Raw genomic sequence first — 15,027 nt, forward strand, 5'->3', positions numbered from 1 at the left:
AGGGCTTTGTTGCCTGCAGTGCTTAGCAGTATTACACGAGGTAAGCATGCTTCACCACTCATGTATATCAACTAATAGTCTTTCATTAACTTTTATTTTGTTGGGTCTTTTAATAATAGTTTACAGAGCATCCCCACCCCAAACATCACCACCAGTCACTTTGGGCTTTGTACAGATTAAAATTTAACAGGCAACAGCAATTAAAACAGCACAAAATAGACAACAGCAACTCCAAACAAATTATTAAATGACAAAACAAGTCTAATAATTAAAAAGGAAGGGTACACACATGGGAACAACAGTGGTTGCAGTAGAAAAACACTTCTGATAAAGCAATGTCTTCAATAGATTTTTAAAAGTAGAGAGGGATGGACTGAGACAGGCGTCTACGGGGAGTTCCACAACCTACAGAACCTAAGATTGGTCCCTTGCTACACTGAGGTGTGACTGCAGAACCTCGACAGTGTGAGTGTCCTCAGAGCAAAGACACCCAAAAAGATAAGGCTCAAGAAGTAGCTTTAACAAGAATGGAATATAAAGCCCTTAACCTGAGGGAATGTGGCTTTTTCCTCCCTGTTAAGGGCTTTAATAAACAACGTGTTTAACTATTCTAAAGCTAACCCATAAACAGAAGTGCATAAATCTATAATGGTTTCAAACATTCACCTCGGGATAGATGTAAAATGAATACAGACTCCTTATATTTCCTTCATCTGCTCATATGGTGTACATCTGTGGCATGTTGGCAATGCACTAGGTTGCAATCTGAGGGACTTCCAGGTTCAAAGGCAGCCCTGTATCTTTATTCTCCCCATATGAATTTCTTTGTTACATTTTTGCCTGTGTCAGTGGGGCTCAGTTATAATTATTTTGCTCTGTTATATAAAATCTTTAAAAGTCCCCATTTTAAATGTTGAAAAAAAAATATGTGCAAGTGGGAAAAAAGCTAGATAAAGGCACAATAGTGTAACTGCCATATATTTAGGTATTTGCTTGCAGGTACAGATGTTACTACTGGGGAATTTACTTGACATATCCAGTGATGATTACCCCCAAAAGTAAATACGGCTTCTTTACCGATGAGCCTGTACTTTAACTAGTGTTTAAAGCTTCCATTTTTGTGACAAAGTACTGAAACAGAAGCTTTCATAACTGATATTGAAAGCTATTATGAGGAAATGCATTTTATTAAGTATCAATACTGTAAATGTTCCCTGTATATCTATTGCTATTTCTATATATATTTTTATTTTTATTTTTAAACTAATCTTCTGCTCTTAACTGATTTGTCTTTTACTAGAAACTCGGGAAAACAAACAGGTCTCTCAATACTGTGGATAGAAACGGATATGGCTAGCAGGAAAGGGAATGCAATTCTAGTAATTTAGTTTTGGCTCAGTTTGAAGGTGAGACTGAGACTTGAAACATAGTGAGGCGATGGCAACATACACTGGCAGACTTAGCTACCTCGCTTCTGCTAACTGAATTTTCAGAAGTTGTTGGCTTAAGAAAGATGAATCATAAAATTACAAAATAGCACAAGCAGGTTACCTGTGTGCTTATATGTTGCTCTGGGACTTAGTCATATGATTAGACTAAGACTTGCATGATGCGATTCAATAAAAGGCAAGCTGTGTACACATATAGACATTTGCATACACAGAGTCTCCTAAAAAAAAGCTAACATTCCTTTGATAGCTATTATAGACCAATCCCAAATCATGAACCCCTTATTCACATTGGTGAGCAGTTACTCACAGGAGTAGTCAAGATCCACAGTTGCTGACTGACTGTTCACCAGAATGAGTAAGGGGTTCACAATCTAGCCCTAAATTAAGGATCACTGGTATGTACTCTCATATCTCAAATTCCAAGAATATTAGTTTCCTCCTCCCATTCTCAGATACAGAACTGATCCATAAACGTTCTGTTATGCCAAAAGCTATACAGGTTCTGGTTTATTCTAGTGTTAATACTGGAGCCTAATGAAATAGGTTAAAATTATCTTTTAATTTGTGCCATTTTTCTCATAACTACTACACGGGCAAGATCTACATGTGTCACCCAGCATCTTGTCTCTAACTTCATTCAGAAAGGTAAACACTAAAATAGCTAATGGGCTATACTCTGCATTTTAAGGTGCACATTATTTAAACACACAAAATATCTGGTCATTGTCCTCCACTGCTGATAATATCCTGTGTACTTAAATCAATTCCCACAGAGAAGAGAGAGGGAAGGAGCATCACTTATATTTTTGCCACAAACATCACTGTAGAAAAAGTGCCTGAATCACAAGCTTTAGAAATGACATTTGTTTACCAACTAATCTGTTAACATTTCTGCTGTTTCCCAGGACACACAGCAATAATTATTTTTGTTCTGTGCACTGCATCATGGGAGGTATTAGGTCACTCTTGTCAAATAAGATCTAAAGACTACAGCCACTGTCCTCAGGATTCGCCATGCTGCATAGCAAAGGGGGATGTACGCCACCTTTGTACTCCCCAATCCTGGAGCTGACTAGGGATCAGGTCAGCCATGGTTGTACATTAGAGCAGTGTGGGGCTGCTCTAATTTGCAACCAGCTGTAATAACCTTCAAGGGGTTTGCAGCAACCAGAGCATGCTGGAATGAAGCAATGCTGCAGTTATGCTCCCAATGCCAGCCCTACTCCACTGAAGAATTCTCCTCAACTGACCACTTAGGTCATCTTTAAGTCTGCTCTGAGTCACCAGAGTAGGATAAAGCAGTCTTCACAGAGGCTAAGATCTGGCCCCTATATCTAGAAGCTAAACCCAGATTCCGATCTCAGTTAAACTAGTGTAATCTGAAACGATTCCTCTGAAGTCAGTGGAGGTTTTCCAGACTTCACTAATTGTAACTGAAATCAGAATATGTCCCTGCCTTCTACATACCTTCTAATATTATTGATTCATCTATGGTATTACTGTATGTTTTGCTCAGAAAAGCTAACTGAAGTACTTAGATTGCAAACTTTTGGTATCTGTTTGTACTAGTGCAAAGCGGGCCGCTGAACGCCACTGCAATATAAATTGTTTAATAGTTATAACATATGCCAGGACCTTTCTCAGAAAGTCAGGCTGAAAGGTACTCAATTAACTCTATTTGTACAGAATGGACGGATGATAAAGAGATATGTGGAGATATTACAGTGAAATACTGCCATCAGAGAAATGTATGTTGTAATAGAAATCTGTTCTGCAGATGTATTAGCATGTCATCTGTTTCACCAAACTAGCAGGGTGAAATTTTTACAACAACATATTTAAGTAATTTTAACAAATATCCCAAGTGGATTATTGTACAAATGTAAAAATATTAGGTTTTAAATAAATTCCTATTTATGAGGTTTTTTGCTAGTATTTTTAAGAAAAACTTCATCTTGCAAGATGGTATTTTACAAAGAGCTGTGTTAACACCAAGCCAGTCCTTTATACATTTTACAATTATTTTTAAGATTGAAAATCATGTGCTTGGGAAGACTGTGACAATGATTCATTATATGACTTAACAGCATTTTTGTTAACAGCAACTAAAATGGTAGAATGTTTCAAAATAAATGAAGGAAACATTTTAAAGGGCCATGAATACTGGTATGGAACATTGTGAAGGTTGAGACACACAGGATTTTCTCTGTTATTACCCTTGCAGATAGGATGTTAATAAAACTGACATATGACATTAAGATAAAAGTGAATTAGTATACATTTCAAAAACACCAAAAAATGAGTTAATATTACTGCTCTGTATTTGGAACCCTCTGATATGGAATACATTGGCACAGACAGTCCAAGACAAGGTGAAAGTGGTTCTGTTCCATGAAACAGGATTTGGGGAGCCCATGCAGGGGATCACATCCTCTGCAAGCCATGAAGATGTTCTTCATATCCTGACCCAGCAAGCCTTTGGAACTGGACTATGACACACCAGGAAGACCTTTGGTCCCTGTACAGCAGGAGCAGGCATAGATAGGAGTGGCAGGAGCTACTCCAGTCCCACTAAGAGCTGCACTAAGGGCCTGATCTAGCAAAGCACTTTATCATGTGCTTAACTTAAAGCATCCAAGTAGTCCCATGACATTAATAGGAGTACTCACATACTCAAAGTTAAGTACATGTTCAGATGCTTTGTGGGATCAGTGCTTAACAGTTGCAAAGTGATTTGTGGCCTGCAGTAGGATTCCTTCTCCCTCATCTCACAAAGGGAGTTAGCCAGCTGGCAAGTATCTCTGGGGCACCTCTATCTTACTGCTATTGATTAACTTTGGGGGGCAAAAGAGGAGCACTTTCTGTGCTGGGAGTTTGTCACCGAGTTTGGTAGGACTCGGCTGGTTGCTCTGTTTGCTGTGTTTCGAAATCTAGCCCTGCAATTAGGTGAGTTAGCGCCTGCTTTCTAGCAGGGGCTCTTTGAAGTGATGATAGTAGTGCAGTGGTAAGAGGTGGCTGAGTGAGAGGGGATGAGTCATGCATTCCAGCTGTGTTTAGGGTCCAGGCTTTAAAAAGCACGCAGGCTGCCAGCGGCTGGTGAGATGAAGGCAGCTTCGAGCCTAGAAGAGTTCACAAGTGGAGGAAGGCCAAGATGTATGATTTGGTTTCTTTCCTTTCCCTAACTTGCAGTTACTTGCAGCTTCCAGCCAGGCCATGGCTTTGACTTGCTGGGACTGAGGCCTGTATGTCCCTGCCGACGAAAGCCGGACAGGGGGAAAGACCCGGTGCGAGAGGTATCTTGGTGGAGTCCCTTGGAAAGCAAGTAAGAAGAGCTGCAGGAGGAGGTGCCTCATCAGGGTAGCATCCAGGAGTGGGAGGATTGCATTGACAGGACACACTTGGAAACACCTAGGATGGAGAATGTTAGCTAACTATAGATGACTACAACAGCACCAAAGGAAGAAGGAAAACTGGCTGCTCTACAAGGAGGAGACTGGCTACTGGCCACTTTGAGAACAGACGGTCCTCCACCCTCCATCCACATCCCCTGTCCATCAAGGGGAAAGAACTGTACACCGTACTGGCAACAGGACATGAGGAGGAGACCTCAATGGCTGAGAAGGAGGAGCCACCTGCCCCCAAAGCTGGGAGGCTTATGGTCATTGCACCCAGGAGGAAGAGGCGTAGAGTGCTGCTGCTCGAGGACCCCTTTCTGAAGGGAATGGAGGCATCCGTCTGTCCAGCTAACATGATCTCCTGGGAGGTGTGCTGCCTGTCTGGAACCCACATCTGAGATGTTATCGAAAGGTTGCCGAGGCTCAGCAGTACCTCTGACCACTACCCCATGTTACTCAGCCATGGGAGCACTAATGATATTGCTAGGTATGACCCTGAGCACAGAGTTCCAGGAGCAAGAGTGGAGTGCACAGGTTATGTTTTCATCCATCCTCCCACTGGCGGGTAAGGGGCCAGGTAAGGATACACGCATCCTAGAGATGAATGCATGGCTGCGCAGATGGTGTTGATGGGAGGGCTTTGGTTTCCTCAACCACGGGATGCTGTTCTGGGAAGAGGGTCTGCTGGGAAAAGATGGGGTTCACCAGACCAAGAAGGGGAAGAGCATCTTCAGACTTGCCAATCTAGCGAGGAGGGCTTCAAACTAGGTTCAAAGGGGACAGGGGACAAAAGCCCACATGTAAACATTAAAAAAAAGGCAACCTTAACAGAGGCTTAGATGTTGGGGGGGGCGGAACATGGAAAATTACAACGGGGTCATAGAAGCAACAAGAAGGACATCAGCAGGGGAATCTCCTCAACATCTAACATGTACAAATGCAAGGAGCATGGGGAATAAACAGGAAGAACTAGAAGTATTAGTACATAAGCTAAATTATTACTTAGTTGATGTCACAGAGACTTGGTGGGATAAGTCTCATGACTGGAATATTGGTATACAGGGTTATAGCTTGTTCAGGAAGGACAGGCAGGATAAAAAGGGAAAAGGTGCTACCTTATACATCAAAAATATAAACTTGTTCAGAGGTCCAGAAGGAGGGGAGAGCAGACCAATTGAGGTTCCTGGGTAACGATGAAAGGGGTAAAAATAGGGGTTACATCATAATAAGGGGTCTACAATAGACCACCAAATCAGGAAGACCACCAAAAAACACAAGATTCTGTAAAGGAGATTTAGGATTGATTTTAGGAAATACTTTCTAACTATAAGGGTAGGTAAACTCTAAAATAGGGTTCCAAGGTTGTGGAAAACCCATCATCAGAGATTTTTAAGAACAAGCTAGACAAACATGGTCGGGGATGATGTAGGCTTATTTGGTTTTGCCTCAGTGCAGGCGGCTGAACTTGATGACCTCTCAAAGTCCCTTCCAGCCCTACATTTCTATGATTCTATCTCTTGCAGACGCTGAAGCAGACCCTGAGGCAAGCCTGGCTACTCAAGCTTAGCATGGGGCAGAGAATCCAGTTCCTATTTAACTTTTTTCACACAATTTATGGACACACCTCCTCAAAGTATGTAAATATCATTCTAAGATAAAGCAGACTGCAAAAGCATTGGTAGAGCTAGTGGGTTAAAATCAGATGTGGTATTAACAGGTGTAACTTCATTGGAATCAATAAAAATGATTTCACTTGAGTTCACCTGCTTACATCAGAGCCACACTTGGGTCATTAAGTTCTTAAGTTCATAATTTCAGTATAAAGTTGCTACTGAACTATGCAGTTATAGAATAGACTGGGAGATACTGGCCATTTCAATTACAAAAACTGAACAGACCAACAATTTCAACTGCATGTCCCACTATAATAATTTAAAAATAAGAACTTCACCAGAAGGACATAAGGTACATATACGGGCATTAAATGATATTGAATGAATCAGTAGTTACTGGGTCAATGATGAGTTCCAGCGGAGTAGCCGTGTTAGTCTGTTTTTAATAAAACAGTGAGAGTTCTGTGGCACCTTAAAGACTAACAAATGTATTTGGGCATAAACTTTCGTGGACAAAAACTCACTTTGTCAGATGAGCAAGTGGGTTTCTGCCCACGAAAGCTGATGCCCAAATAAATTGGGTCAATGATGTTATTGAATGTAGTGCTTGTTACAGGATTTTTGTTTGTTTGTTATAGTTTGCGTTTAGAAAAACAAAAGTATTTTCTAAAAATGGATGCAAGCTAAAATATATATTTAAAGATAAACCCTTTAAAAACTTAATTCTGGAGAAGTTAACATTAGATATAAAAATGTAAACATAACCGTTTAAGTACATGTTGAACAAAGACAAATATGCATATTGTTTTAGAAAAGTACACACACAAGGTATACGGTGTGTCTCATCTGGTTTGTTTCCAAAAATTTACCATTTTATTTTGATGTGTAGTGAGCTGGACTTTCTGTTCCTACATCCCAGCATTTTGCTACAAATCATGACTAATTCTTAAATCATACATAGTTCAACAAAACACTTCAACATGAGAACAGATATATTCAGTCTTTCAAGAGTTCTCAACAGTCTCAAGAATATTAGCTGATTCATTAAACAAGCTACAGACCAAGTAAACATCTGTCTAATGATTCAGGGTTATATGATTTGCTATTGTGGAAAACAGTGAGGAAAAATCCATAGAAAACTACAAACCAGTAGTGGGATCTACAGATCAGCATGTTTTCAAAAGCATATAAGCAACAGCCTGTTGTAATTGCCATTGGGTGTGGTCACAAAAGACATGTAGCAGTTGAAAACCCAACAGAAGTCTTGTTGGAACTGGCTCATACAATAGATCAATGTCCTGGAATCAATGTAGTGACTCCAACAGAAATTCAGAAATTGATGTTGAGACTCAATGTAGATTGGAATAAGACCACCATAGGAAGGCTGTAGATTGATAATCAGTCCAGATTTCAAACACATCCAACCAGCCATGCCTTTATGACGGACTGGTTGATCAAACATGTCTTTTTCCATCTCTAATTTATCTTATTCTGTGACACAGGACCATTTGGCACACAGACATGACCACAAACAGGTGTATACATTTGTTAATGATTTGTCACTAACATGTATTACCAACTGATTAAGGCAGGCTTAGTTTAGGATCCCTTTTTCCTAGGAAATTACACTTTCTACAGATAACATGCATCACAAGTAACTGCACCGCTTCCTCCTCTATTAGCAAACGCCACAGTCTCATTTTTCATCAGTAGCCAATATTATTTGAAAGTCTACTGCTTTTCATTCTCCTGAAACTAGAATGACATCATGTAATTGTATTTCCCAAACCTAAGACTCTGCACCCATATTTTTCATGCATCTTTGTTACTTAGCTTCCCTACACATGATGCACTGCATGGGGCTCAATGCATCTGTGTGAACCAACAAATTAATGTAACATTTCTATTGTATAACTTTTGTTCTCTCGTAACAAAAACCATTACATTCTGTTATACCTCAGTTTCAGATAATATAAAACCACATGATCGCTATTATCTCCCTATAACATCTCCAATTTATACACATTCCCTGAATTAGTATCCATTCAAAAAATGGGATTACAACGTGACTGTACAGCTGATACAATCAAATTTACTGTATAAAGAAAGACAAAACTTCAGCCTTTGGAGTGTAATACTTACTCTGTATTCATGACTTAAGTTGAATCAAATACCATCAAGTGTTTGGAGTAAAGCACATTATGAATCAGTGAGTAGTAAGTCTCTCTAATGACTCAAAGTAAAACTGATTTTATCTCTAAAAGTAAAAGTATAGGTACATGTGTGTAGAGTTTTGTAAATATATTTATAAGGAGGATTATTTATTTATTTATTTATTTGAGATTGTGCTATTTGTTTGTCTTCTACATGTAAGTGGATAATGTGACAAAAAAAGGGCACCTGACTCCCAGAGTGTACAGTTTTTTTCTTTACATGCTTTTAGAACTGTTTAAGTTTATAAATATTCTGAGAAAAACCAAATGTATACAACTCTGACAATAGAATTATTAAATATATATAAAATAAAACATCTCTTTTCTAGGTAACGACAAACTTTTTTTCTTAATCATTTTTTTATTTTACAATCAGAATAGGTAAGGAATGAGATAAATATTTATAATATATACACACATAAGGAACTTTTATAATTTAAGGGGAATATCATCATTCATGAGTAGAAGAAAATAAAATTTGGACTTTTTCACTTGAATTGCTATATTTTATTCTAAAAACACTTGTGGATTGTCCTTTCCTGTTTATTTCAAATATGTAGTACATATAACTGATATTACTATTTTCACATACATCATTATGAAGAGATTAAGAATTTTTTACTTAGTCTGAATTAAATGAAAATCATATCATTCACATATAATCTACATATGTGTGTTCTATACAGATGCAACAGATTTTGATATTCCAACAATATTTAGTTTTATTAGATGGGTTATATAAAGTGTAGATTTCACACACAGTTAATGATTAATGTTAGGGACAATCTAATAGGATTTTGGATGTCATACAGAATATTCACTGGATTATAACTAGAATATTTTGGTTCATACCCAACAGACTTTAAAACATTAAATGTTCCCAGTAATACGGTTGTCTCTTGAAAACTCAGATTTTCATAGAAGAATGAACTCTGAAAAGAGATACAATTCTTACTGCCTGAAGATCATCTCTGATGGCTGATCAGGGATTGAGTATTTTCTATGTTTAATATATAATCCCTACAGTTCTTGTGTGACCGCTTATGAAATGAATGTGTGTCTCATTCTGACTGCAGTGGGCAGTAATCCACCAATTAAATTGCCTTGCAATGTGGCATTGGTCAAAAACTCTTCTATACAGAAAAACTTAGCACAGGATGAACACAGAACGTAAAGGAAATGCTGAGGATCATCTCAGGTAAAGATGTGTAATTAATTCTTCATTCAATCATTACATTTTTTCACAGTATTTATTAACTAAAAGGTGTCAGATGAAAGTGTTTCATGGCATTACCATGTTTATCATACACATTTTTCTTTTACACACTTGCTTTTTAGAGATTTCTTATGTCAGAGAACACTTGTGTCTAAGACTTGATTTTCTTTGCTATTTTCTTTGTTTGCTTCATGCTCCCTTTGTACAACTTCTTACTTTAAATTTGACAGTAAGCATTTGGGGACAGGGAGAACATATTTGTGTGTGTGCGCAACAGGGCACCAATCCTGAATAGACTCTTTGTACCCTACTGCAGAACAAATAAATAATATCAAAGCCGCTTTACAAGCCACATAAGTTGAAAGGCATAAGCACGAATTAAATGTCAATTTAAAATTAACCAAATAAAGTGACAATACAAGGTTCTGTCTTTTCATCCACCCACCACAGTTCTAATGCACCCATCATAGTATCTTGGTACCTACCACCACTACCAGCAAGAGTGTAGTTCTGATCTGCAAAAAATCCATGCAATTGCATAAGAACACCATAGATGGCTGGAACATGTTTAGCTTAGTACAACCTCCTAAATATCCCCCTGTTCAAACCCATCCTCCCACAACTATCAAATATTTGTAAATTACATTTATGCTTAAAGTTCTGAAACTAACCAAGATTTTGCACAAGCAAAAATTAGCTGAGTCAAGCCTTTTTGTTAGAAATTAAAATGACACCACTGACTTTTTTAAAAGTTGAAGACCCCATGACTAAAAAGATGCTGCATAGAATAAACTGGTCTGAGTCCTATGGTCCTAAGTAAATAAAGATGTAACTTGTCTCCCTTTCAACTGCAGTGGTAGAGAGGCTGACAGGGCTTCACAAAACCCTCCTGTGTTAGGGAACGGAAACTCCTAATGAGATTAGTTGGTGTGTGTGCAGACATTACTTAGCCATGACTAAATGGGCTCTCTTCCTGCAGCCAGTGGAAAATTCAGGGAACATTTTCCCCCTGCAGCATCAGAGTCCCTCTAACCTTCAGCAAAGCCAGATCCAAAAACAACTCTCTACTTTCTCTCTCTTCCTCCCCCCTCCCCACGGTGAAATGTATAAAAATGAGCCAGGACAGGAGGGCTTTTGGGGAGGGGGGAACCTAAAAAAAAAAGAGGGGGAAGGGAGAGAGGTGAACTCTCGAAGACTACAAACGAAACTGTAAAAAGAGCAAATACATAAACCTGAGAAGGAGAAAACCACAGAGTTTCTTTGTGAGCTGCAGTGACTCATTTTCAAGATGTTGTCTGCTGCCAGTTTCAAACCGGAAGCGCATGGCAATTAGTCTTGCTGTTTCCAGACAAGCCTAAAACTCTCCCCCCACTTTTTTTTTTCAGCCCCCCTTTGCAGTTTCTGCAAGAAGCCTCCTCCCCCACAGCTTCCCCTGCTCGCCCCTTCCAGGGGCTGCGGGGATCCGTACACACATCCCCAGTTCCTGGGCGTGTTGACAAACACCCAGACCCCTCCCCCAGTCACTATTCCGAGGATGATTTTCTTTTTCTTTTTCTTTTTTTTTTAAGGGCCACGTGGCCCTCGCAGCTGGGAGCCCTGGGGAGTGAGTGGAAGCAAAGCACCCCAAAGGGCTTCCTGGGCAGTCAGGTGGTTCTGGCTCCACTTTATGCTCCCCCAGAGAGCCCTGGCAGACACTGGCCCCCTGCCGCCGGTCCCAAGCAGACACTGGCCCCTTCCTGCCCCCCCACACACATCTCTTTCCCAGGGTAGCGCACGCCCCTCATCTTCTTCCCCTTTTTGGCAGGCAACGATTCCTCGTCTCCTCTCTCCCCTCCCCAGCCAGGGCAGGCAGTGCCCCTCTTAACCCCTGCCTCTGGCCCCAGACAAAGCAGTTCCCTTGTTCCCCTCAGGCAAGACAGTGACACCCCCTTGTTCCCCTCAGGCAAGGGACTGAACCCCCCCCCCTGCTCCCCTCAGGCAAGACAGTGACACCCCCCTTGTTCCCCTCAGGCAAGCGACTGAACCCCCACCCCGCTCCCCTCAGGCAAGACACTGACACCCCCCCTGCTCCCCTCAGGCAGGCCAGGAATCCCCCGTGGGGCTCCGGGCCCTGCCCCCCGAGTTGCCACCCGCCTTTCTGCCGTAGAGTAAACAGTTTGGTCTGGGTTTCTGCCACTCGTTCCCCTGGCGCGGCCGGCTCGAGAAGCTGATATCCCCGCACCCAGGCCGGGCCCCTTCCAGCCACATTGTCCTTTTATCAGCAGATTAAAAGCCAGAAGGGAAACACATACCGCCTGCGGGGAGAGCAGCCCCCTGTCCCCTTCGGCCCCGCAGCCCAGCTGCATCCACTCTCCTCTCTGCTCATCTCTTACAGCCTGTCTGGCCCCCCTTCACACTCGTTCCAAAGCCCCCAAAACTTTGAGTTTGCAATACTTAGCCCAAGTTCAGAAGCACTTGTACATACCCAGAGCCTGGTGGACTTTTCCAATCGCTCCTTGTAGTTTAAAGGGAGCTGGGTAAAATCCCCTGGTTTTCCATGCTGACAGTCTTCTGCAAACGCTCTGTTGCTCTTGTAATGAGATCCTGATTTTTTTTCCTCTCTCTCTCTCTCTCTCTCTCTTTTTCTTGGTTGGTGTGTGTGTGTGTGTGAGAGCAGGAAGTTGGAGCAGTCAGACAGAGAGCCGGCTCACTTCCTTTCCTGCATTATTCCCCAGGCGGTTTGCAGTCTGTGTAAACAGGCTTTTCCTCCCCTCTCCCCTCTCTCTGGCCGCTGATGTGCAGCATTGCTGTAATATAAGACATACACATAGTAAAATGGTAACGGTAACTACACACACAAGGAGCTCCAGGCAGCTCCCTCTGACCTCCACCTCTTCCTGTTCTACACCCCAGGGGAGGAGCTTCAAACAAGCTCAACAAACTTGGCCCATGAACAGCCTCTGCTAAGAACATAAGGTGGCTTTTCAAAATAAGCAGTTTTTCCAAAGATAGTGGCTCAGAGCTGTAAAAGATGAACATGCCCAGGTTAATATTATTTATTAGTAGTTATTACTACTTGTTAAACACCAACAGTGCATTGAGCAGGCTACAAAACATGGGAGAAGTCATGGTCTTTGCCTCGAGGAATGTACAGTCTGAGGACCTGATCTGCAAAGCGCTGAGCACTCTCAACTTCTTTTTACTTCAGTGGCAGTGTGAGGGTATTCAGCACCTTGGAAGGGGTACTGACCTCTTTTCAGACATGGACCTTAAATAGACAGACACCTCAAAATACAAAAACAACACCAAACATATTAAAACAAACTGGAAAAAGACCACAAAAAAAAAACAACCCTCCCCTATATGTAAATAGTTGAAGTGTGCTCAAAATCTGGACTGAAAATCCCAAATCTGATTCTATGTTTTTGGTTTTGCTTATTATAAAGACAGGTCATTTGTGAAATTCAGATCTGAGTTCAGATTTTGATTTGAACATATTTGAGGATGTTCAGAACCAGGGTTTTGGTTCAGACTCACCTATATTAAAATAATAAGCATACACTATTTGGAATTAAACCGTCTTTCCATGTATTGCATGTGTCTCTACTATACTATCTGTTTCTGATTTTGATTGTAAGCTTCTTGAGTCAGGCCCCACATCTTCCTCTATGTCTGTACAGTGCCAAGCACACATCAATGATATTCAGGAAGTAATACTTATATATAAATTAAATAATTGCTGCTCTATAACGTCTTTTAACAAATCAAAAGATCAAGCATTCAAACAGGGTAATTACGGTTAAAAAATGTTCTTGATATAAAATTGTTTAGATGCTATGGTTATTTTTGCTTGCTATTTTTGGGTTTCTGGCTGCTGTTTAAAATGTTCATGGGAACAAATATATGCTTTGATGGGAGGTAATACCATTCAAAGAAGCTAACAAGGAATTGTCACAATTGCTACTGAGAATAAGTCATTAGCATCTTGACATTTAGCAATGGGCATATTGTAGGTTTTTCATGGAAAGTAGGTAGGATTCCATATTCTGGTCTCTTAATGTCCAACACACAGTAGCATGGGGTAAGGTGAAATTTCTTCAGGGATGCACATGTAAATTTGTCAACTGTTCAGAAATCCCTTTTGGGATTCTTACAGAATTTTAGAGTATGAGTTTTGAATCCACTGAAATCTCATTTACCAGTTCTGGAAAAAATATGCATCAGACGCAGTCTTTACTTGTTTTAAGCACTACTGTAGATTTTTAGAACATAGGAGTCAAACTTCATTTCGGAAGCACACATGAAAACAGTCATGCAGGTTTAGAAATGGGTATTTCTAAATCAGGCTTAGAAATGGGTGTGCAAGAGAAGGGTTGTCATGGCACCAGTGTCAGGAAGATGATTTGCTGAAGTTTAGGAGTGCCAGAATTCCTCTTCCTGAAGTTATGAGATGTTTCATTCATTTCTTCTAAGATCTAGGGCATGGACTTTCCAATGCTGTCCTGAAGTGTTTCCTATCCATGGTGAGGCCATAGGAGAGAAGAAATTGTTTCAAAATAGGAATTACTGAGCAGTGGAAAAACTCTGAGGTTTTGGATGGGGTCATTGACACAAATAATACAGATAGCAATTAGTTGGAGAAAAATCTTTTTTGAAATGATTTTTATGTGCTCTGTGCAAACATTGTGCTGTACAGGCCTTTGATTAGAGGCAAATTTTTTATCCTGGGTGGATGATTAGCAAAATTAATGTAGCCCCTGATTGCCCTAAAACATTACTTAAGTCACAAGTACAATATGGTGAATGAGGGAAAATGTCAGTTGCTACGCTATAGAAGGCTTTGTCTGGTATAAAAACAGTTGCCTATAGAAAGGTGTTCTGATGGTGCAGGTTTAAGAAGAGCTAGCGATGTACTAGTGTAACCCACTGGTCAGTGTGTGTTGCGTGTCCCCATTTGTACCCGACCCATAGGAGGTGTGTCTGTTGCATTACCAGCAATAAAACCTCACTCTTTACTTCAAGCTGTAGACATTCATTCTTTCAGCTCTGGAGTTCCTGGTTCAAGACTCGATGTTGGCATAGATGGCAGCTGTCACACTAGCAAGGGAGTAGAGTGTAAGTAGTGAATAGCTCCGCTGCAACTGAGTAAGACACCAAACT

General features: G+C 40.6%; 1 protein-coding gene across 1 annotated transcript in view; it reads right to left on the reverse strand.

Annotated features, from left to right (window-relative positions):
• ELK3 (ETS transcription factor ELK3) overlaps window positions 1-12,696 on the reverse strand; it is a 65,393-nt gene extending 52,697 nt beyond the window's left edge. Inside the window, exon 1 of the mRNA XM_067559773.1 lies at window positions 12,353-12,696. The gene's annotated coding sequence lies outside the window, so the exon portion shown is untranslated. The remainder of the gene's footprint in view (window positions 1-12,352) is intronic.
• Between the last annotated feature and the right edge of the window lie 2,331 nt (window positions 12,697-15,027).

Source organism: Emydura macquarii, unplaced genomic scaffold, assembly GCF_026122565.2.
Source record: "Emydura macquarii macquarii isolate MOO-44397 ecotype Brisbane River unplaced genomic scaffold, CSIRO-AGI_Emac_v2 contig_2205, whole genome shotgun sequence".
NCBI lineage: Eukaryota > Metazoa > Chordata > Testudines > Chelidae > Emydura > Emydura macquarii.